The sequence below is a fragment of the Thunnus maccoyii genome, chromosome 18 (genome assembly GCF_910596095.1).
Source record: "Thunnus maccoyii chromosome 18, fThuMac1.1, whole genome shotgun sequence".
In the NCBI taxonomy this organism is placed as follows: Eukaryota; Metazoa; Chordata; class Actinopteri; order Scombriformes; family Scombridae; genus Thunnus; species Thunnus maccoyii.
This window is the reverse complement of record NC_056550.1, coordinates 26,374,444-26,397,814: the sequence shown is the minus strand read 5'-3', so window position 1 is coordinate 26,397,814 and position 23,371 is coordinate 26,374,444. Positions and strand designations below refer to the sequence as shown.

General features: G+C 40.8%; 1 protein-coding gene and 1 long non-coding RNA gene across 2 annotated transcripts in view; one reads left to right on the top strand and one right to left on the bottom strand.

The window, feature by feature from the left end:
• grin2ca (glutamate receptor, ionotropic, N-methyl D-aspartate 2Ca) overlaps positions 1–16,532 on the bottom strand; it is a 78,525-nt gene extending 61,993 nt beyond the window's left edge. The window contains exon 1 of the mRNA XM_042391963.1: positions 16,496–16,532. The gene's annotated coding sequence lies outside the window, so the exon portion shown is untranslated. The remainder of the gene's footprint in view (positions 1–16,495) is intronic.
• LOC121883612 overlaps positions 1–23,371 on the top strand; it is a 129,730-nt gene that overhangs the window by 65,203 nt on the left and 41,156 nt on the right. The window lies entirely within an intron of this gene.

Here is a 23,371-nt window from a genome sequence, read left to right as displayed (position 1 = left end):
CAACTATTCCTGCTCAATATGTATGGACTTCGTGGACTCAATGATGAAAATATGAGCACATCATAATACACCTACCTGCTGCAGTATATTATGTATATTGTAATCTCATGCATTGGTTTTTCTTTACATTATAATTTCCTTTTCATTTGTTTTCTTATTTGTTATATAGCATATCATTCTTCATTTAAAAAAACACACTTCACATGCTGTTCTGTAAGCTGTTTATACTGCATTTATATTACTCGTCTCTACACTTTTATTTTAGTGCCATTTCTTTGCAGTGTCCTGATAATAATTGCTATTTTATTCTGTAAACTCAAGTTCCCCACTTCTTCATTTTCTGATACCGGCGTTCTGAAATCAGATTAAAAAAAAAAAAACTGCCATCTATCGATGAACTGCTGCTGAGGTGTCAAGTCCTCCAACTGGTTCCTGATCCAGCTCATTAACGTGAAGCCGCGGCGATAAATACATCTGGCTGAGAAGTGAGGTCTCATCCGCGCAGTGTTTAATGACTGCTTTTATATTCTGGGCGTGATGCCTGCGCTGCAGTTGTTTAACAATGTGCACCTGTCCCATCTCCTGCTCCGTGATCAATACACTCATCTATGGATCTGTGAGCCCGCTGTGTCATGTGGCTCACATGCTGATAAACTCATCCTCCTCTGTGTCATCATCAGGAGAACTGCTGACCATCCAAACGGTCCCAAGAATCACCTTGTAGGGTAATCTCTCATACAACCATGTTTTAAGAGCCATCATGGTATCTATGACCTTTATTGACCTCTATGGGTTAACTATAGGAACTGTAATAACACTATTCTGACTTGTGCTGCAGCAATCTGTAAGTGACATCAGCAAAGTCACAAAAGAAGAAGAGAGCTTCTACATAAACAAGTGAAGCTGCCAACAGAGACTTTCTGTATCACTGAGCAAAATGATTCAATAATGAAGAGACCATCCTCCCAAAACAATGACAAAAGTTATAGAGCTGCAACAATAGTTGACGAACTGGCAGCTATTTTCATAATTGAATAATTGTTTTAGTCTTTTCTTTTTAAAGCAAAGACCTTACAGCTTCTCATATGTGAGAATTTGACGCTTTTCTTTGTCATACATGATAATAAACTGAATATTTTGGGGTTTTGGACTGTTGGTCGAACAAAAAAAGTCATTTGAAGACGTCGACTTGGCTGTGGGAAATCATAACAGCCATTTTTCAATATTTACAGACATTTTATAGACAAAATGAGAAGATAATAATCAGATTAATTAATATTGCAGCCCTGATATGTTTAACTCTCAAAGACCTCTAGAGGATGTGAGAATTATGGTTCATCTGTCAGGAGCAAAGGCTGCAGTAGCATAACATGACCTTCTCAGGAAGGCCAGTTTGGACGCGTCGGTCAACAAAGCATGTGACTGAAACAGGAAACTGTTGTTAATCTCTCATTTCAGTCAACATTGGTTAATTTCCATAACTTTAATCATCTAGATTTATCTATTTTTTGTCACCTAAACCAAACACATTTCTCAACAAGCTGTTCTGTGCCTAAAGCCAATAAGTTTATACTCACAAGTATTCATCACTATCGGCTTTGATGCTTTGCTTGAGAAATGGAACAATGTTACCTATACGTCAGCTGCAGGTATGACTTGAGGTTTTTGGTGTTTTTTGAATACATTATAAATAAAATGACTAAAGTAGAGTCTATTAAAACATGGCACGGGTCAGAAAAGTTTTGTAATTGTCTTGCTATTGGCATTAGAAAATGTCACAATCACCTCTTTGTAGATTTGTTGTGGGTATTTTGTGCTTTGGAGTAAAGTAAATTAATCATATGTTGCTTTCAGTTCAGGTTTTCATACAGTCTTTTCACATAAGTGCCAGTTTATTTGTTACGCCTAAATCATCAGTCAATCCTTTTTTTAATACTGATTATCCTGTTTAGGGTTGCGGCTGTAACCTTTTCCAACATGCATTAGGTGAAAGACTGTGAAACTTACAGCCTCTAGCCTCCACGGATGTATGAACGATATCAATGCTTTCTGAGTTTGAAAGATATTTTTGTGATATATCTTGGTTCACAAAGACTCATATCACCAAATAATTACAATAAACACGTCTCTTTTTTTGCTTTCACCTGTATAAATATGTTTAACCAGGCTCTACAGCCATGCTAATCTCCTTAAAGCGTTTAACTAATCTGTAGATTCATCACCATCATAAGTACAGTGAGAGCAAAATGAGGTGACTAGCAAAAAAAAAAAAAAAACAGTATCTTAAAATACCCACAGTTTGACATAGTTTTAGTGTCCACAGGTTTCTGTCAATGTCAAATCAAAAGTGTCACGCTGCGAGCTGTAGCACATCCAAAGCTTCTTTTTCTCTCCGCTGGTCTAAATGTGATCTATCTGAAGTACTCTGTGACCTGTCTGAGATAAATAAAACAATATCTGGAGCCACAATCGCAGTTATACTGTAACATCTGTGACCCAAAAGGAAATATCTCTGATCTCCCGTGCAGGTCCTGAACCCAACATTTTAGGGAACTCTGAATCAGACTATCTCCACCAGTCCCAGTGTGTCATCATAAATAAAGTTACATCTCTACCTATCCCCCCGTTATCCCCGTCTGATCTTTGTACAGCTATCTACAAAACCAGGCCACATATTGTCCTCAATCCATAATTTCTCTGTGAATTGTTTGGCTGCTCTTCGATGATCCTCTAAAACATTTGCACAGCTCATAACGTTAGTTATAGGCCACTACAGAGCCTCGGCGAAACAACAAACACGCTGTTAGCTCTGATAGGCTCGTATTAAGACATCAACCGGGCTTTACATTCATTCATTATATTCAGTCTGGCATGGCTCCACTTTCCTCGGTGCTGAGTAATGGAAATTAGGTACTGAAGTTAATTAACACGGCTGACTCCTCAATAGTCCAGATAACAAATGCTAGACTTAATTTTAATTTCCAGTACCAATCACAACACCAATATTGATTTTTAGCCACGCTTGGCAACAACACTCGAGATATCAGAATGAAATATCTCAACCAGTAAATTTTGACCAGACATTCGGGATCCTTTATGTACCGTTATCTTTAAATAAAAGTGGCGAGTTAATGACTCATTTAGGACTTCTTTAGCAGAAACGTTTAGGAAACAAGTGCTGAAACCTGTGACGAATTAAGCAAACCAGAGTGCACAAACACCTCCTGCATTCACGCAATTAAGTTTGCAATTATCTAATCAAACAGTAATGCATGCAAACACTCCTCTGTTTCTGTTTTTTTTTTTATCTCAGACTCTCGCTATTTGGTATTACTCTGAAAAACATCCGTGTTTTCAATGCTAAACACTCTGCTATTGTGGCTTTGTGCTGCACTTTCCAAAGATCATGTGTGAATTATGGGGTTTCCAGTCCTGTGATGTCTCACTGCTGTCATTGGTGGCCCTCTTGTATTTATCAACTCAGTATCTGAATGTTTAATCACTGCTTTTATAAGAATAAGCAATAGAAAATTAATTGTTTATGTAAAGGTTTTGCAGGTTCTGACTATCATTAATTGGTTTGTTTTAATTAATACACATAATAACTTACTAAACTACGAAATTGGTTTTCGGGTGGTTTACAAGCCCCCCCCCCCCCCCCCCCAAAGAAATCTGGACCTGGAACCAGAACAAGACAATAACTTGCTGCCAAAAACAAGGGAAAACAATTCAAACCAATCTGTAAAAGTGTGCTCTTAGGAGTGACGTTACTTATTCCATTAGACAGGTTGTTCCACAGTGCAGTCTCATTGTCTAATTGTAAATGCTAATATTCAAAGTTCAATACAAAGAATTTAATACTCACATGGGAAGTAACACTGGGTAAATTTCATAAAACTTCCAGTTCCAGTCAGCTGATTTATTGTTATATGTGAAAGATAATACTCGGAGCACTGGGAATTAATGCGGATGCGGTACAGCCTAGAGTGCCCAGCAGTGATGTCTGGTGCCAGTGCAGGAAGTAGTCTTGTCCTATGTAGCGGCGCAGAGTCAGGATTAAAGCCAGGATGGTAGTCGGGCGTTTAGCATGTCTGACTTTCATGCAGAAGACAGTCGGCATCCAGTGACAGACCAACAGTTAATACATCTTTTAAAAGTTTGCAATTAACATTTAAAAAAAAAAAACAGAAAGTTGCTTCCAAATGTCAGGATTAACACATAAACTGTAACTCATATCAGACACTTGTGCCTGTTTTTTGGGGGCTAATTGGAGAAAATGCCTTTAACTGCTCAGTTGTTTTCTGAAGGTCAAACTGAGCAGAATCCACCTGTTGACCATCTCTAAACCTGTCTGTTGATTTACTTCTTTATTCTTTATGGTTTTCTGTATCATGGCCACGTGATAAACGGCAGCCATATGAAAAAGTATAAGACCAAGCCGGCGTCCAGCAGCATTGCCTGATGAGGTGCACCCAAAAGTGAAACCACAAGTAGTCCAAACCAGCAGTGATTTATCTCTGCTGACCCCTGGAGACAGAGGCACATCAAACAGATTCACTCAGTGATATTAGTTTCTGTCACGGACCCCCCCTGCCTTCTCTTCTGCCAGTGGCAGGGCAGACTTATTTAAGACATGCACGCCTCTACATTAACTGTACATGACAAGTGATTGATCTGCCACGGGATGAAAACCTGTCCAGCTGAAATCCCAATAAATCTGACGTGATCTTTACTGCTGTATCTGAATAAGGGAGGAGGGAGGAGGTGTAAGGGGGAGGGGGGTGAGGGGTTAGGGGGTGGTGGGGGTGGGGGGGCTTCCGAAATTGGCTTGTAAATTTTCACATAATGCAAGAGGAATCAATCGAAGGGTATTCAGGCTTTGGCCGGTGTCGTCGGTGCATTAAAGGATTTAAATATTCAGGAGGGAAGTGGAGCTGAACTGAGCAGTTGGATTTTCTGATTCTATAGTATCAGAGGAGCCGTGATCAGCAGGTTTTAAATGCCACAGCAGATGGAAAGCTATGTAGTTCTGCTTTATTACAGTTGTGTCTTTGAAAATCCCATCTAGCGCTGAGGCAAAGCTCCCTCGCATAACCGTGTGTAGCATAACCTCGGTCACGTCGCGCAACTTGAGATTGTATGTGTTTGTGCTTTACGTTAAAACAATCAAAAAGTCTAAATAGTTTGGTCACGAGATCAACATTTATGCTAAAATACCAAGGACACAGGCCCATGTGCATGCTTGTCATTGGACAGATGTTTGATATATATATCTCTCTCCTCTTTGCTGTATCACATTTATTGCGAGCGCGACACTCCATCAGATGGCGGTTCACTTTTGTCAGGACGCCGTGTGAGCGAGATTGAACAGATTGTATGTGCAAGTGTTTGGAGGGTAATAATAATTGCGAGGCTGCAGATTACAATGGTGTTTTGAATGTAATCCATTTTGCCATAACACATGGGTGGATGTTTACCTGAGGCTTAAGGGGCCTGGACACGGCGCTCTGATATTAATATTCCTACTTTGACCCTGCCGGCTGACCTGGCTGTAAAACAGGAGTGTTAGGGGACGATTGGATTGGAGGAGGGAGGGGTGGGGGGGGGGTTTGGCGGGTAGCAGAAGAGTTCTCTGTCAGTCTTTGGTGGCCCCTATAGCCTCATGTGCATTCATATGTGGAGAAGGGATCAGTGTAAGACCCTGGTTAAGCTGAAACAGTGGCTGCCCGTGCAGAACCAGACCACCTCCTCCACCCGCTCCACCCCCACCACCACCACCCCCCCGCCACCGGTCCAGCTGTCACCAGCCTGCTCTCAAAGTTGACTCGGTGGCTGCCCACACATACAGCTGACCCCTGACGTACACACACACATGTACACATGCTCTAATCCACATATGAGCATACCACTTTGTTTTTAATCTATCGTGTGTGTGTGTGTGTTTGTGTGTGTATGTGTGGTCTTGTGGTTCCAGCTGTGCTTTAAATTGCACTGACAATGATTTCTTCCTCTTTTGCTAATGTTTTTAAAGCAGGGATGTATAAGATAAACCCAACTAAAAACAGTTTAAAGGGCGCGCTCTCCAAAATTAAACACACATACACACACACAAAAAAAAATGTCTCACTTGCCCTTAATAGTATCTAGCCATGCAGATAGTACTGGTTTAATGTGCTGAGGTTTTGGAGTACTGGTTTTGAAATATTTGTCGCCAATGGAGCCATGCAAGAATGTTGATGTTGGACAATTGTACAAAATCCCAGATTATGTTCAGTGACAGCATCTTCTAAAAGTCTTTCTTTCTACAATATATGCACATTAGATTGGCCAACTAAGGGCGTTTTCAAACCTATACTTTGTTTTCTTTGGTGCGAATCAGTGGATGAGTTGCTACCAAAATGTATAAACAAAAGCCATGTGGGAGCTGTCACTCCATTCATTGGTCAGAATATCTTTTGGGGTTGTTGGGCGGAGAAAGGAGAGTTTGTTTTTTCCTGCGGGATTGGGAGGGTTTGGGTCATATATCAAGCCAAAATATGTGAGCAGAATGGCACATTTGAACGCACTTCAAGGCAACGTCTAGAGGACGATGAGCTGCTTCACATTACATGAAGAAGAAGACGTGCTGCTTTCAGCCGGCTGAAGAGGAGCACATATTGAGCACGTACAACAACATAATGCATAATAATAATAATAATGCACAGTGCAGCTGGCTACGGGAGCTGATTTAATCCAAAAAATGTGCAATGCTTCCTGCAGTTGGGTCGGATCTAGGTCGGATCACGCTCATAGCACAAATGAACCATACCAACAGTTTATAACCGGGACAAGGTCACCTCTTCAACAAGGTCTCAGTCTGAGAGTTTTGGTCAAAAATGGCCAAAAACACTTGAAAACTACTTCCTGCATTGGCACTAAATGTTGGCAGTGGACGTAATTTGTGAGTTGCAATCTGAATGTAATTCTTAGGGATGTTAGGCTGGCAATGACAAATACGTTTGAAATATTCAACAGCAAACCGTGTTTACAGAAACAATGTTCCAGTCATTCAGGATAATCCACAGACATCACTGTCAACAGTTTTCACTGGGACTACTTCACTGAAAATTCTTCATAGTGTATTATTGTTAAAAACAATTTTTAAAAAAAACACATTTTCAACTATGACTCAGACTATAAAGAAATTCTACTGACGTCCATTGTTTCGTGAAGTTTCAGAGGTGGATATCTCAAATTCACTGTGCATTAATCCAAAACTATGTGCATGACTGGCTGTTCTGAAATCCACTGCAGTGTTGATGTTTAACTGAAATATAACACACAGAGTTGTGCATGTAATTTAATCTCACATTTGTGTAAACAACTATCTGTCTGCCTGACAATGTCCTTGACTGACCAGGTAATGTCTTTGATTGTTAATTGCTAGAGTGATTCCATTACACATTGACATAGCGTTGGATGATGTCGAGAAGTAATTTGTTTAAGCACGGTAAATATGTCGGTCTTGATGTGCGACAACGATCCCCCATGTGGATCACAAAAAACTATGTGGATTTTATCTTTAACCGCCTTTAAACCAGAGTTAAGTCTACTGACCTTTGTAAATTTGCATAATTCAGTCACGAGAGAGAAGAAACACATTAAAAAAGCTGACAGCTACAAATATCTGACATATTATCACTCTATAAAGTTGTTATGGCTAACATGTTCGCAAACTTTAGCCTTGGTTAGTTTGGTTAATCTGTCTGCTTATTGCTGCTGACCAAAACTTGTAAATAAATTATCTAAAGGAGGCTAAAAAGCTCTGTAGAGCAGCAGATCACAGGATCATATGATTCATTGTTAATATGACAAATATTGCTGGATTACAGTCAGATATGACAGACAGGTCCTGTCCATCTAACGGCAGCTAAAACATGTAAAACTACTCCATAGAAAACAATAAGAGCATGTCATAAATAACTTTGGCTTTTATAGTTCCCTCTCTGGAGATGATGTATTGATTTTTGCTGCAATAAACAGTCCCCAGAAAAAGGAAAACAATTCCTCATCTCCGGGGAAGAGTGTTTATGCAACTTGTAGAACACGGTGTCGTGCCAAAAGTTGTACCTCTTTGTGACCATCTTTCTTTGGACTGTTGAGGATTTTGGCTTTATTTGTTAGGTGGTGAGATATAACAAAGAAAACCAGAATAAATCTAAACTACGTCACCGTCACAAGCTGCGTGCCTCTGCTAACTGAGCCACCAGGACGCCCTGTGTGTCACTTTTTGTTAGACATTATATTGCAGCGTATCCAGCCTGATTTCTTCAGATTCATCATGCAAAGTCAAACCGCTCTTTATGTTCGAGAGCCGTGTCACCAGCCCCTCACTTTTTTTGCAGGCGTAGTTTTCTAAGGTTATCGTTGTCATCATCCTTCATGGAGATGCTCCCCGCCGTGTCACTGCTCAGGGCTAATTGTGAAAAATTAAGCGGCGCACATGTAGCTGTGAATAGAAAGCAATTAGCCTAATCAATTCCCATACTACAAATTGCATATGCAGCCACACATGCACACAAACAACTCAGGTTGGGAGTATCCACAAAAGGCGGAGGAATGACAAGGAAAAGAGAGGAGATGCCTGCTCCCCCCCCCCCCCCAGCCTACGGCGTGTCAGTTTTCCTTCTCAACAGGGATAGGACGTTAGACGAGGTGCAAGCGGCGCTGCGCCATGAATATAAATGAGACCAGACTCTGTGTTGTGCCCGTGAGCGCAGCCATAAACTTGAGGAGGGAGAGCAACGCAGCCTGCCAGACTTCTTCTGCCCCGAGTTTAAGATCTCATCAGATAGCCCGCATAGCATGAGAGCACCCCGGAGGATCTCTGTACCTGCGGTATCGCGACACAGATCTGTGCTTCAACATGTAAAAGTGGCCTGTCAGGTCTCTATAAATTGGCGGGAAAAGGATCACATGGTGATGCAGCATCGCCTGATTCTGAGTGAAATTTACTGCTCCTCTCTCATGACCTTGGATAGATTGCCCTGATATCCTGCAACCTCCGCCCCTCCCCTGCAGTAAATGTTTTACTACCCTGGATGCTTGTGGCTGGCTGTCAATCATCGCAATATTCATTTAGAACCGTTGTCTATGCAAGCGTGCCCAATCGTTTTTTGTGTTTTTTATCTCTATGGCTAGTTTTCCCCCCACCGTTCTGTCTTTCCTGTGTCCTATCAGCCGCCTCCTCCTCCTCCTCCTCCCCTTCTCCTCTCTCGTCTCTGCAGAAACAGTGAAGATGGCGTGAGGTCTGGTTATCTTTAACATTTGATTAAGCAGATCGGCTCTAAGTGTTCGTGGAAGAAGCTGGACAGCTGACAAAGCAGCCGCTAACCCTGAGATACAAACCCAGAGGTCGTTTCAGTCTGCCTGCAGGCTGTAAACACAGGCGAAGACGCTGCAGAGTGACATGCAACAACACAGCAGGTCATATGAAGGAACAATTTTCTGTCTGTTAGATTCCTAAAAAAATGCTTAATTAACCATTTTCAGAGCATGTTGCTTTGAGAACTTCTTGAAAATTTTTTTGGTTTTGCTGTCAAACAGTGAGGCTAAACATAAAGGAAGTTTCTGTTAAGTTTCTGAGTTTCTGCTACTAACAACTGGGCCTGCATAATGATTATTTCCATTATTGGTGACTCTTTTTTGACTAATCATTCACTCTATAAAATATCAGAGAATAAAGAAAAACGACAGGGTCACAGAGCCCGATGTGATGTCTTCAGAACTGCTTCATCATCACCTAGTTGTATTGTTAAAATCATTTATCAAAATTGATGATTTTCTTGTCTGTTGACTCATCAGTTTACCAACTACAAGTTTCAGCACCACAAACCCAGTTCCATTTATTCCAAACAAACCACAAATATAAATGACATCACTTCCTGTGCCGAGGATTTTCAAATGTAAAACTCTACCGCTGGACACTGAGTGAATAAAACAACAAATGTCATCATGACTTAAAGGAATCAAGCAGAAAGAATCATAACAAACTCTTAATATTCATGAAAATATACAAATATAGTGTCAACTAGTCCTGAGTGATTTAAACCAACATCAGTTAGTGTGCAAAACACCAACACTTGTACTACAGTATTCAGCCTTTATTGTGAAACAACTGCAAGAACTGTTGACAAAGTTTGTGAGGGTTGCTAACAAATACTTGATTTGTCATTTTGTGGTTTATATTAAAATTAAACAAAGTGCATTTTTCAGCAGAGCACAATCAGAAACATTTCATGGATAAACGGGATCACATCTCTGACCAGGCATGATATAGGACAGCAGATCAGAAAACAATGTGGACCTACAACAAAAAACCTCTGTTCGCACTCTGAGGCTAAGCACTTCGGTTCTGGGTTGCCCCGTTTGGGAACATCTCATCCACTGCATGGAGTCCTGGATGGTTCCCATAGAGTAGCTTAGAGGAGTGGCTGTGCATCTTTTCTCTTGTAAAGCTGTTTTGTCTTGTAAATGTGTTGAAAGCACTTCTGCGGAGCTTAAATTTCACCTTTGTGTCACCTGTCCATGTTCGGTTTTGATGGTGGAATGTGCTCATTACTGTCCCTTGTGGTCAGAGCCGGTTCTAGTATATTTGATACCCAAAGTGAGCTTCACCCAAGCAACCCCTCCCCCGAAAAATTAAATAGATAAATAAATGAAGACAAATGCAGACATGGTTCTAAAGACACAAACACGCCTTTCGTTTATTACAGTATTTACTGAAACAAATCCAATTACAAATACAATATATGACTAAAACACATCAAAACAAAATCAGCAAAAAAAACAGAAGAAAGACATGAAAAACTCACACTGGGGAGCCATAAAGAGACATTATAGAACTTAAGTATAAATATAATTTAAATATAAAAAAAGATTAATGAATAATATCCAACATGAATACAAATACAGCCTCAAAATGTGTAGATTCTTTTTGAAACAAATACATGATTAATAACTAAAACCTTTCACATCACATCATTTAAAACCAAAACAAAAATTTTAAATAACAATAAACAATGTGAGAACATGATTGTCAAGAACTACAAGCACTGACAGCCTTAACATATAGTCAGTATAACATTATGTAGTACTGCAGATTATTGGTTATGATCGGGATCAACATACTTTACTGTACATTGAACTGTAAAGGAAATAATGTGTGTATGAGTGTGTATGAAATATATGAAGGTGACAAGAGAATAAATTAAACATAAATAATTAATAAATAATTACATTATGTAACAGTGGAGGTTGAATAAAATGCACAATCTAAAGTCCAGTTTGATGAAAATTACAAAAGTGAAAGTGTAGGGCTTAAATGAGGCCTCCCATCGTCATCCCGTTTACACACACGCGTGGCTGTCGCTGGCATCTTCACCATAGCAACGGTCGCTGAGGATCATGGGTAGGCTAATGTAGCCACTTCCGCTATCGTACAAAACTGACAAAAATACTTGATTTCTAAACCAAAATTGCACGGTCTTTTGAATTTGGTTTTCTGGATTTTTGTTGGGAAACAAAAAAGGAATAGATCACGTGATTTCATTTTTGGTTTAAAATGAAAAAAGGAAAAACCCCTGTGACTCCCGTTTTTGGTTTTAAACGCAAAAACGAATTGGCTGAATGTCCACAGACCTGCTCAATATTCAATCCAAAAAGGAATAACGATAAAATGAATCGTCAAAAACCAAAAACGGGCCGAGTTTGATTGGTTTTTCATTATTTGATTCTGACACCAAGAACGTTTTTTTTGTTTTTTGTTTTGAAACAAATGACAGATTTACCGTTTTTGGTTTTTGAATTACAAATGAATTACGAATTATCCGATGATACCTGGACCATTGTGCTTCCTGTTGATTTTTTTCATTCTAACTCTAACCAGCTCAGCTGATGTGTCAACAGACTAAAATCTTCAGAGATACATACCTTTATATTTGGCACGCTTCTCCTCTTCTTCTTTTTTTTTTCTTTTTCTGACCTGCACCCCTGATGGCTTTTGTCTTTTCATGTTGAAATGCACTTCTCTGGTTCTTCCAGTCCCCACACACTCCGCTTGCTCATCCCTGAGTCTTCCTTTGACATGTTGAGTTGTAAACAAGGCGCACTGGGAGCATGTTAACCGCAGCTTGTTCCGGTGCATAGTGAAATTGGCTTGTTATATCAGCGCCCCCCCATTAGATGGTACCCTAGGCGGATGCCGGGGTCACCTATAGCTACGACCAGGTCTGTTTGTGGCCATTGGAGGGAATAAAACCCACCGACACCAGTCATACCAGTCAGTGTTTTCCACCTTCCGGCCTCAGGGGCAGTAATGAGCAACCTGAGCACCAGAATGAGGTGAAGAAGATGCTGCACTAGAAAATTTACCAGGACAAGAGACACAAAGGTGAGATCTATGCTCAAACAGACGTGTTTTTCGGTTTTACAAGAGAAAAGACGTTGGCGATGAAGACTAAATGGTTGGTTTAGCGGCGCACAGCTGTGTCCTCAAGTTTTTCTATGGGAACCATCTGGTACCATGTGAGACAGCCTTGGAAATGTCCATCATGGGACAGTTTCAAACAGGGGAAGGGTTTTTGGCTTGTGAGAAAACAGAAGAAAAATATGGATTTATGCAAAATGTTGGGCAGAAAAGCCTTGTAGAGTTGCTAAATGTAATGACAGTAGTGTTACAAATGATCACAGCAGCTCAGCACTGTTTTTAACAAGTAAACTTACATAATAAACTGTAACTGATACATGTATTAAGAGTCAAATGTTACTGCTGCTCCACAGTTTTATTGGATTAGTTGCAACTAGTCGACTACTGTAGAAAAACCTGGTGACCAATAAACGTTCTTACTGTGTGTCTTCTTACTAAGGGTGTGCCGGAATACAAATACATATCTGTTTCATACAAATATTTTTTAAAATATTAGTTAGTTAGTTAGTTTGAGGTCTGTCTGCAAAGAGGTGAAGAGTAAAGTTTTAGGTCAGTAGTCAGCACAGTCGTCTATGGTCTGGGAGACTCCAGTTCGAGACCCAGTTTGGGGACCTCCTTTGTAAGGTAGTTTATCCATAAACACTTATTGTAACACTTTAATTTTCTAAAATTGTGTAAAAAAAAAAAAAAGTGTAATAAAAGCAAAAACAGGATTTTTAAGCCTCGTTCCACTTTTATTCGAATACAAATACAAATAATTTTGCTGCCTCAACAAATACAGATACTGGACTCTCTGCACATCCCTACTTCTTACATCTAGTTTTGTTATGAATCTGACTTTCGACCCTCACAGTAAGGACATTTTTTTGGATGTGAAGACATGTTGTCCTGTCCTCACTTCTTCAGAATGAATGTATATATGTCAGTGAGGTCCTCACATGTACAGAAATACAAATATGTGTGTGTGTGTGTAGCAGTGGGGATGGGTGGATGTGGGATTAGTAGAGCATCTGTTTAAAACAAAATAAATAAATCTGCTTAATCACTGAATGTATCAGTTATTGTTATTGATCAGTCTCCTCGCTCAGACTGACATCCAGATTCCTCTATCATGGTTGTCGGTGTGTGTGTGTTACCCTGTGTGTGTGTGTGTGTGTGTGTGATAGCATCATATTGTGTGATGGGCTGAGGATTCCTGCCTCGGTTCCTCCTGTCATATGTTTCCCAACACACACACACACACACATTGACATGGGTGTTCATATTGCACTCACATACATATCGCTACATCCCATTACTGAAACTAGGATATGGTTGGCATAACATAATGAACAGCCATTTTTCACCTGCCTAACTGCTGCCGCACTGTTCACACTGTCTCGTCCCACACTCCCATTCATTCTCAGGTGAAGCTACTAAAAGAAAAATCATATTTTATGTACACAGACTCAAACTTCCTCTTGTGGAATGGATGAATTTGCTCAAATTCAAACCAGTAAGAGATATTTAGTGACACTGACTGTCACTGCTGATATCTGACTTGTTTTACAGTCAAACCACTAAGTGATGAATCAACAAATCAAGTTTCTGACCCATTTTAAAGGAACAGTTAACCCAAATGACAAAATGAAAGGCATATTATTTTTCACTCACCTTTGTGGTACCTAGCCTTGGTTCAGTTACTCAGACACTGAATTATCTGCCTCTGACATTTTTTGCCTTCATCCCAATACAGTGGAGGTGAATATGGTACAACATTAAAATCTAAATAAATTTTAAAAAATGTATTTGGTACAAATAGCCAGTGAGGTCTGTGGATTCTTCAACATAACTGGGAGAGTAGAAGTCCCAGTTTTGGTTTGAAATAGAACAATAGAAACTAGAGAAGATAAAATCTGCCATATGAAATTATTTTTTCTTAACTTTTCTTAAGTCTTCTATCTTGCTTGATGATGATGGGTAATTTCCCCCCCCAAAAAATCAAGGGTTTTAGAGCAGAAACGGGGTCAGAAAGCAAAAAAAAAATCTATCTCAGTGATGGATTTTGTTTTTCAGATTTCTCTCCAATTTCTTCCTTTTTCTAATTTTAGCTCATTAGGCATTTAAAATGACCAATAAATCAGTCTGAGAGGTAAAAGAGTAAAACCTGTGATGAGGAGCAGCGAGTGGACTGAGCTGTGATCCCCCCCCCCCCCTTGTCATTTGGGTGAACTGACACTTTAAAATGAGGCAGGGACGTTGATGCAGGATCTTATCAGTGTGTTTTGTTAGTGTGTTGTGAGTCAGAGCTCAGCAGTCTGTGTCATTAAGTTAAAAAAAATCCTCCATAACACCAGCTGAATTCTGTATTGATTAGACTTTGGTTGCACACACACACACACACACCACTTGAGGTAAGTGAGATTTTTGTTTTTTCTATAATTTGGGTGAGCTGACCCTTTAAAATAAACATTGTCAAACAGCCAAAGAAGCAGAAGAGAGACAGATTCACTTCCTGAAAAGCCAAACTTGTCAAGTCTACAGCAGTGGTTCTCAAACTTTTTCAAGAATCCCTAAACTGACACATTTAGACCACAGACCCCCATCTGTATGAAAAGTGTATGAAACCCATGACCAAAACATTCATACATGTCATCGTGTTACTTATGGATGGAATTATAGTGAAAATAAATTGCTTGGGACCCCTTGGGACCCTCTCAAGGACCCCTGGCACTCCCCCGGACCCCTCTTTGAGACCCACTGATCTCCAGGAACGTCCCAGCGGATTCCTCGTCTCACTGCATCTCTGTCACGTCTGATTTGATCAAATGCAGGAAGAGCTACCTTCCTCTTGACGTGTGACCTCTCTGTCATCACACTCACTTCACTGTCACATGACTTTCATACATAAATGAATGAATTCGACGGGCTTTCATGGTCAACGACGGGATAATCTGTGAGATAAAGAGGCATCACCCGGTTATTCTGTCAGTTATGGACAGTCTGATCATTTGTTATGGATGTATTCCTCCCTGTGTTTGGCTGATGGCTTCTGGAGACTTTGTAATAAGGACACTCGACACGTTAGTTGATGTAACTGATCATCTAGGTGATCTTCTTGCATTGCTGGATTTATATCAAGTATGACGTTGTCCTTGTTCTGCTCTGCTGCTCTTTATTTATTGCCTTGTGTGTGACTGTCTCCGTGTTACTTTTAAAGGTTTTCAGCCCTCGCGAACCCATTAATTTAGTCTTGTTTATCTTTTATTTTGTTCATCTGCTCTACACGTCACTCTCAGCTTTCCCACAACCAATCTCAGACAGAACTGAGCCTCCAGTTTGCCGATTCAAGTCTCAAGTCTCATGCCTCAAAAAAAAAAAAAGACCATTTCTGTATTCACGGAGCCAAAGTGCCAGAACGGATCTTTCAATAATTACAGGAACCTCTCGTTCTCTCACGTCTTGAAAAGTCACTCTTCAGTGGCAGTTCAATTTCCCCTGCAGCAGCAGCAGCAGCAGCAGCGGCAGCAGTGTCCCAGGTCCCACGGGCAGGTAGCCTATCAAAGCCCCTCTCAGCTGCTCTAACTGTTTACAATGACGCATCGATCCGCTCTGCTTAATCTCCCCCCCCCCCCCCCCCCCCCCAAGCAGCTCGGTGAGTTAAAGCAACAGTTACACACACACACCTTCACAACACAACAGGCACAAAAGTCAAACACAGCGTGCTGTCTGATCCCCTGACAAGGATTCTGTCGAGTCCCGCTTTTGATCTGATCCTCTGTGCTCTGATAATTCCTCTATTGACAGTAAGAGGAGAGGAGGAGGGAGGGAGGAGGGAGGAAGAGGAGGAGGAGGAGGAGGAGGAGGAAGCGGGGACGCTACTTAAAAAACTACAACACACCTTCAAACACAGGAAAAAGAAGCAGAGAGCATTTCTATACTTTTCAGTTTTGAAAGTGAAAAAAGAAAACATTTGACTTCAGCGTGAACAGATGATGAGATCAGTGAAGTGATGACACATGTAAGTGGAAGATGAAGGTGATGCGTTACCTGTGTTGGCAATCCACATCCAGCCCTGGCTCGTCACCACTCATCCCTTGTCTGCGGCTTCAGCCGTCCTGTTCCCGTTTTTTCTTTTTTTCTTTTTTTTTGTTCCTCCTCTCCTGTCTCTTCCTTCTTTCTCTCCCCTTTGGCCCTCTTCTTCTCTTCCTCTCCCTCTTTCGTCCTCTCACCCCCCCTCCTTCCTCTTCCTCTCCCTGCACTTGTTTGAGTCTATTTCAGTAGCAGCAACAGAGGAGCCCGCTGCGACGGTGGCATGGTTTCCAGCACTTTGGCAGAAGGTCACATTATCACTCGTTGGTAAAAAGGGAGGGAGGGAAGAGGAAGAGGTGGAGGAGGAGGAGGAGGAGGAGGAGGGGTAGGAGGAGGATGGACGGAGTGATGGAGGGATATCGAAGTGAGCAGGTGCCGGAGGAGGAAAAGGAGAAATAAAACAAATTAACAAATCGTAGCCGTCCACAGTTGCACTTATGTCTCTCGGCTAAGTGGTCCAGGCTAGAATAAAGTTGAGGCAGCTACCTCAGAGCAGGATTTTCAGGTAAGATGTCCCAGAATGCTTTGAGGAGAAACCTGTGAGCGTGCATATTTGTGCAAAGCCCAGTTAAAAATCTTCAGCGGCTGCTCATCTCTGGGAAAAAGAATAATTCCTCTCTTGGCTGGAGATTGAGATTTGAAAAAAAGCTCCAAAAAGCTGCCAGAAAACTCACACCGTATTATATATATATCAACACAAAAACAACAAATCCTCAACAATCAGCTCTTCGCTCTTGTCCGTCACTGCCATGCAGTTCATGAAAAACACAGATGTACTCCATTGTTGGCACCTGTCCACATTGTGAGTCCATCTATCACAGATTCTGCAGGGTGACCCTTGTCTTTCTTTCCAAGCCTCCCTTCTTCGCCCTCCTCTGGTGCGAGCGGCGCTCTTGTGGCCGCTCCATCAAAAAATGAGACTCGGAGAAATGATCCAGCTGCCCGGGATGAGGCTGTCAGCGGCCGGCGACAGATGGCCAGAGCATAGGGACAGATGCGAGTAAGCCAACCGCTGGAGTTTGGAAATATCTTCTAAAATGCTAGTTTTGGCTTGGATCCGCCTCCTGCTCCCCCCCCCTCCGAAACACACCTTGTTTGCTTGCTCCTGATATTTCACTTGAATGCACTTGTTGTCCTGTTTGTCTTTTTTTTTTTTTTCGCTCTTCCTACCTGTGACCCTTCTTCCCCCATCAGCAGAGCTTTCACTCTGGTTTCACTGGCCGGCTGTAATCCTGACTCCTACACTCCGTGTCACAGGAAGGGCTTGTGAGCTCTAATCATTATGTAGTAAGGATTTGTCCTCTCATTCTCCCTCCCTCCTCCCTGTTTCCCTCCCTCCCTCCCTCCCTCTACCCCTCCCGTTTATTTCCCTCCCTCTGCTGCCGGAGCGCCGGCCGCCCTGCAACTCTCAACATACTACAGCCTCTTTTTCAGCCATCACAGTATAATGCATCATCTTTCCTCACTCTTCCCTGACACCCATTCACTGTCAACATATTCTTTTTTTCTTTTTTGGGGGGGGGCTGCTGCCGTTCCGCTCCATGTCTTGTCTGTCTTGCTGCAGCTCACATCAACAGGTTTGTCCTTGAAATGTACTCTGGGACAAACAGAGTCAGTGCTCGCCTTTTATCTCCTATCTTTGTGCTTATTTCTGTAAGTATGAACTGCATGTGCCTGTGTATGTACAGCGCGCTGCATGGATTTCTATAGGCATGCATGTACAGTATACAGTACTGTACCTTCATACTACTGTATCCAAACATATGTCCGGTGGAAAGATATTGTATCAGCATGCATTTCTGCTGATAAGTCATAACAAATGCCTGAAGTGATTTAGAAACTGTGCTGCCATTACCCAACAGGAAGCACTGACATGTTTATTTTTCATCTGTAAAATGTCACTCAGCACTTAACTTTGTCACTATTCTTAACCAGATAAGGAAACCTTGTTAGAAATATTAATTTATGGAAGCAACATATCCCATAACACCACACTAAAAGTATTTAGACACATGACCATTGTTGAGCATCTCATTGGCATTGATCTGCTGGTCCAACAGCCTCCGCTCTTCTGGTTTCAGACTTTCACACCACAAGGTTTTTGGCTATTTTGCTCCTATTGAGAAACAGGAGCATTAGTGAGGTCGGCCACTGACGTTGGGCAGTAAGGTCTGTCACAGTCACAGTCAACGTCCCAGTCCAGCGTAGACCAGTTAAGTTGTTTTACACCAAACTGGGAAAACCATTTCTTAATGGGCCTGACTTTGTGCACGAGGGCATTGTCACAGGAAAACCCCAAACTGTTTCTACAGAGCTACGGCTACACTATAGCCTAAAATATCACTGTATGGTTAAGAATTGCCTTCATTGGAACTAAGACGCCTTCCAAACCAAGAAAAACAGAACAAAAGTACATAAATGTATGTGCTCAGAGGTGTCTACATACTTTTTTTTGTCATTCCTGTTGTAAAATTTCTTATCAGCCAACATATACACTGATACCAGTATACATTGTGTATTATATGACCAAATTAGTCAGTTGACCGTTACATAGTCTATGAAAATGATACATCTAATAACAATAATTTGATCAATAGTCATTTTAAAAACAAATATTGGTTGATATACTATCATGTGATTTTAAAAAAAAAATGCAAATATGGATATTGGCCTAAAAATCTTAAAAATCTTTCTGCATGGCCTTGTTTTCTCTTTCATTCATCTTTTTCTTTCTATAATCCCAAAGTCCTGCTGTGGTAACTTTGAGCCTTTTAGCAAAACCCAAGTCAAGATGAAACTGATTTTTGATTTTTTTTTTCCATTTACATGTGGAGACAGACAACTCCAGGTGATTATTAGCAATTAATCCGCTCTTTGGTTCAGGTTGAACATTGAACATGAGCGATTTGTCCTCCTCTCTTCTTGTTCTGGAGTGTAATGATTTATTTAGCTTCATGGGAGCCAAATACCTGAAACTGCTGGATTTCCAGTTGCAGTTTGTTGCTAATAGAAGATCTTTTAGTTTGAGAAAAATGATCACTTAAGAGATTTACTGTCCACAAAAATATGTATTTCTGCTGAAACAGGGAGTTTCAAAATATTCAGATGTAGATACACCACTCACAAGAAGATGACTGATAAAACCTCACCGTCTTATATTTATGTTAGTAAAACCCACTCCTGACTTAATTGCATCCGTTTTATGGATGCTACTTTGCACTAGACGAGACCGAAGCTGCTTTTTTTCAGCAATATAAAGATTTATTGGTAGAGGAGCGAGCTTGTGACCGGAGGGTCGCCGGTTCATTCCCCCGGACCGGCAGGATAAATCTGGGGTGGGGAAAGTAAAGAAGCAGCGCTTACCCCTCCCTCATTACCACCACTGAGGTGCACTTGAGCAAGGCCCTTAACCCCAACTGCTCCAGTGGAGCTGCTCAGTGGCCGGCAGATCAGACTGGGGTTGTATCGGGCAGCTTCCAGGTATGAATGTGTGAACGTGTGTGAATGTGGTCAAGGCTTTCCTGAAAAAGGGAGCATTGCTCTCAGTGAAATTCCCCTGAATAAATAAAGATTTAAAAAAAAGCCTATTAGCCTTTTAGCCTTTAAATTCCTGTTGTCTGCAATAAATTTCTAAGATTCCTGTACAGCTGCATTGTAATGGATACAAAATAAAAATATCAATTAAAAATAACAACCATACAAGAGCAATTCAAGTCAAATGGCTGTCAACTATCATTAACCAATTGTTAGAAAAAAATTATACTCAATCTATAATTATCTGGAATAATTTTAGTTAAATATTCACTTTGACCCTTTGTGTGCTCGGTTGCCCTGTCAGTATCCTAGAAAGTCATCTGAATTGATAATCATGACTCCAAACCATCTGAGAAGTAAAGTGAGGTAGCATGTAGGGCACCATGTGTGTGTCCTACATCCCATCAATCTGTATTTTTTATAATTTTTCATTATAATTAAACATAGATTTACAAGATGTGGTTGACATTGTTAGTTTACTAAGTCATGTTGTTATGACACAGACTTTCATTAATAATGTAAAATATTGAGAGATGAGATATTTAAGTGAAATGCCAGAACAATGATCTCTGGATAGTTCTTCACCCTCTGCATCAGTGTTAATTATACAACCTCGGCTTTGACCTTGACTGACCTTGGTCGTCGTCAGATGAATGTTTTCTCTCCACTGCTTATTTTAACTGCCCTCCACTCAGCACAGAACCTTGGTGTTGTTGTGTTTAAAGTTGAAATCTTTGAAAGGTCATGCTGGTATTCAGGACATGAAACAGCACTGAGACAGACCTGACTTTAACAGACCCATGCAGGCTGTCTGCAGGTGACTCATGTCTGTCTCTTCTTTTCTCAAACTCTCCACAAACTCACTGCCTGGAGCTATTTTAGCTCCAGTTTTCTCTTTGGGTCAGGGCCTGAGCTCCCCCTAGAGTCGAGAGGGAGAAAGGCACTTACTGCTTTGCACGATAAAGGACGCTTCAAAAACACCTTGGGTTGTCTGTGCACTTTGCTCTCTCTTCTTAATATTTTAGGATTACAGCCTGTACTTCTCTCTTTCATTTCACCAGTGACTTTCAATAAGCACAAAATAATTTTGCGAGCACCCATTTATGCACACCCTGGTTACATTTGCATATATTACATCGCCGAGCTGCAAAAAGTCTCCCTCACAAAGACAACTGAAAACTGTAGCAGAGAATGAAAAGCCATTAATCTTAATTTCCTCCCTTGTGGATGAATCCCTCGAAAAATGAATCCTTTCTCCGAGGCAGGAGGACATCAGTGGGATTTTATGAGCCTGTCAGGGCTGCACTGAGAGATGTGTCAGCAAGGCCATATTTGTTTCTCCTCGGCCGATAGCGGAGGCTGGGCCACATGACCCCGATCGATCGCTGCACCGTAATAAATGTCCACGAATCCCCTACTTGTGATCAAAACCTTATAGAGTAAAGTTGGCTTTCCTTGATCAATAGGTGATCGATAAGGCAAACAGATGGGACTGTAAAGCAAGAGATAATTACATGTCGGCCAGTGTCAGGAGAGATTTTTGTATTTGTGCTTGTTGAAGATAACAGGAAGATCTTCAGTCTGCAGCCTGCTTGCTGTCAGCCAGGCCCTTGATACCACGAAACACTGAACTATGATTAATGCTGCATTTTACCCATAATTCCTTAACTCTCAGAAGTCACAGCGTTCACTCATATTCATAACTCATTGCTCATGACATGCAGAAATATGTGGACAAAGTCATAAGTGCAGATTCTTCAATGAAAAGACTTATTTAAGTCTTTTCATTGAATAGAAATTGTTCATAATAAAATTGTACTAATACGGTTTTATTCAGTGGAAATCATATTTGTGTGTAAAATGTTGTCACACATAGATAGAAAACATATTTTTTTGCAGACAAACCAGCCATTAAAAGCAGATAAATGTCTCATAAAACATCCCATAATATAAATAATAATATAAGTCTAGGGAACCATGCTGAGAATTGTTTTTGAGATTACAGCAAATTTTTGAAGGTTTTGTGAAGGTTTAAGTTTTGTTTGTAGAGTCACCTCTGTGCGGCGCTGTCTTCTACAGCAGCTTCATGATTCTGCCACCAGGGGGTGCTAAAGTAGGACATTTTCAAACCAGACACATAGCAGCTTTAAATATTTAACCTTGTCTACTTAAAGTATGTGACAGCGGACCACAGTTTAGGGCTTCGCTTTGGTCTGTTAATGAGAAAATTCTGCTATTTTACCTCTTAAAGTAACTTATTCCATGCACATTGCACCTTAATTTTAATTGTATTCCTATACTTATTTTTAAAATGCATACCATATGTCATACAGAGTGTTGGTTGTGCACATCCTCAGAAATTAAGGCTTTATGGCACAAGTTGCAAATAAGCACATGAACAGTGGGTGCAGTATATCAGGATGGCAACAACAATTGCAGTAAGTTTTGAAGAGGAATTGATAAATAAAAGTCTTAATATACTATCTAAGATGGAGCCATTGCTGCTTTTTCTGCTGAAATCTCAATATTAACTACATACTAACCTTCTCTAATGTTGCTATGTCCATTTATGTTTACATTATTGCAAAATTTTACATTATTCCATTGGATTTCAGGGATGATTAGGCCCTTATCTGCCCACTATTGGATAGATATTTTTTTAATCCTCCAGGTACAAATGAAGTATGCAGGCCAGTAAACAATGGAGAAGTGGGTAGAATTGGGAACATGCCATAAAATTGAGTATAAGAACTTTAATATGTAAGGGTTTTGGGAGGTTTAGGGAATAAATTCAGTAGTTCTGTTCACTATAGTGAATGAAAAGCAAAAATAGCCTCTGAATCTTAATGTTCTAATAAATTTTTTATCTGTGTTTGCTTCCGCAGCCTTTAGGATCAATATAAATATGATTATGATGTATTAAAAATATGAGCCAGAATCAACATCTTCTCTGATGAGCCCTTACACTCTAAATTTAATCTCTGCAGACCGACACAAGCTGCACACTGTTGCTGTACGGCTGGCCTTCGTAGTGAACTATAAGGCTGCGAGCGAGCAGGTGGGCTGATCGAGGAGGAAGTAACACATGTCAGGGTCAGCAGCAGAGGGAAAGGCAGGCATATGCTCTCTCTCTCTGTGGCCTGGCCTTCTCGCTTCACTGGACAATATGGCCGAGAAGCACATCTGACCCAAAATAATATCCTCACAGACGGCAAACCAAACGTCATCTCGGCCGTCGCCGTGGCTCAAACTCTTTTGGCATTTACAACCGCGATTGCTCTTTTTCTATCTGGGTTTGCT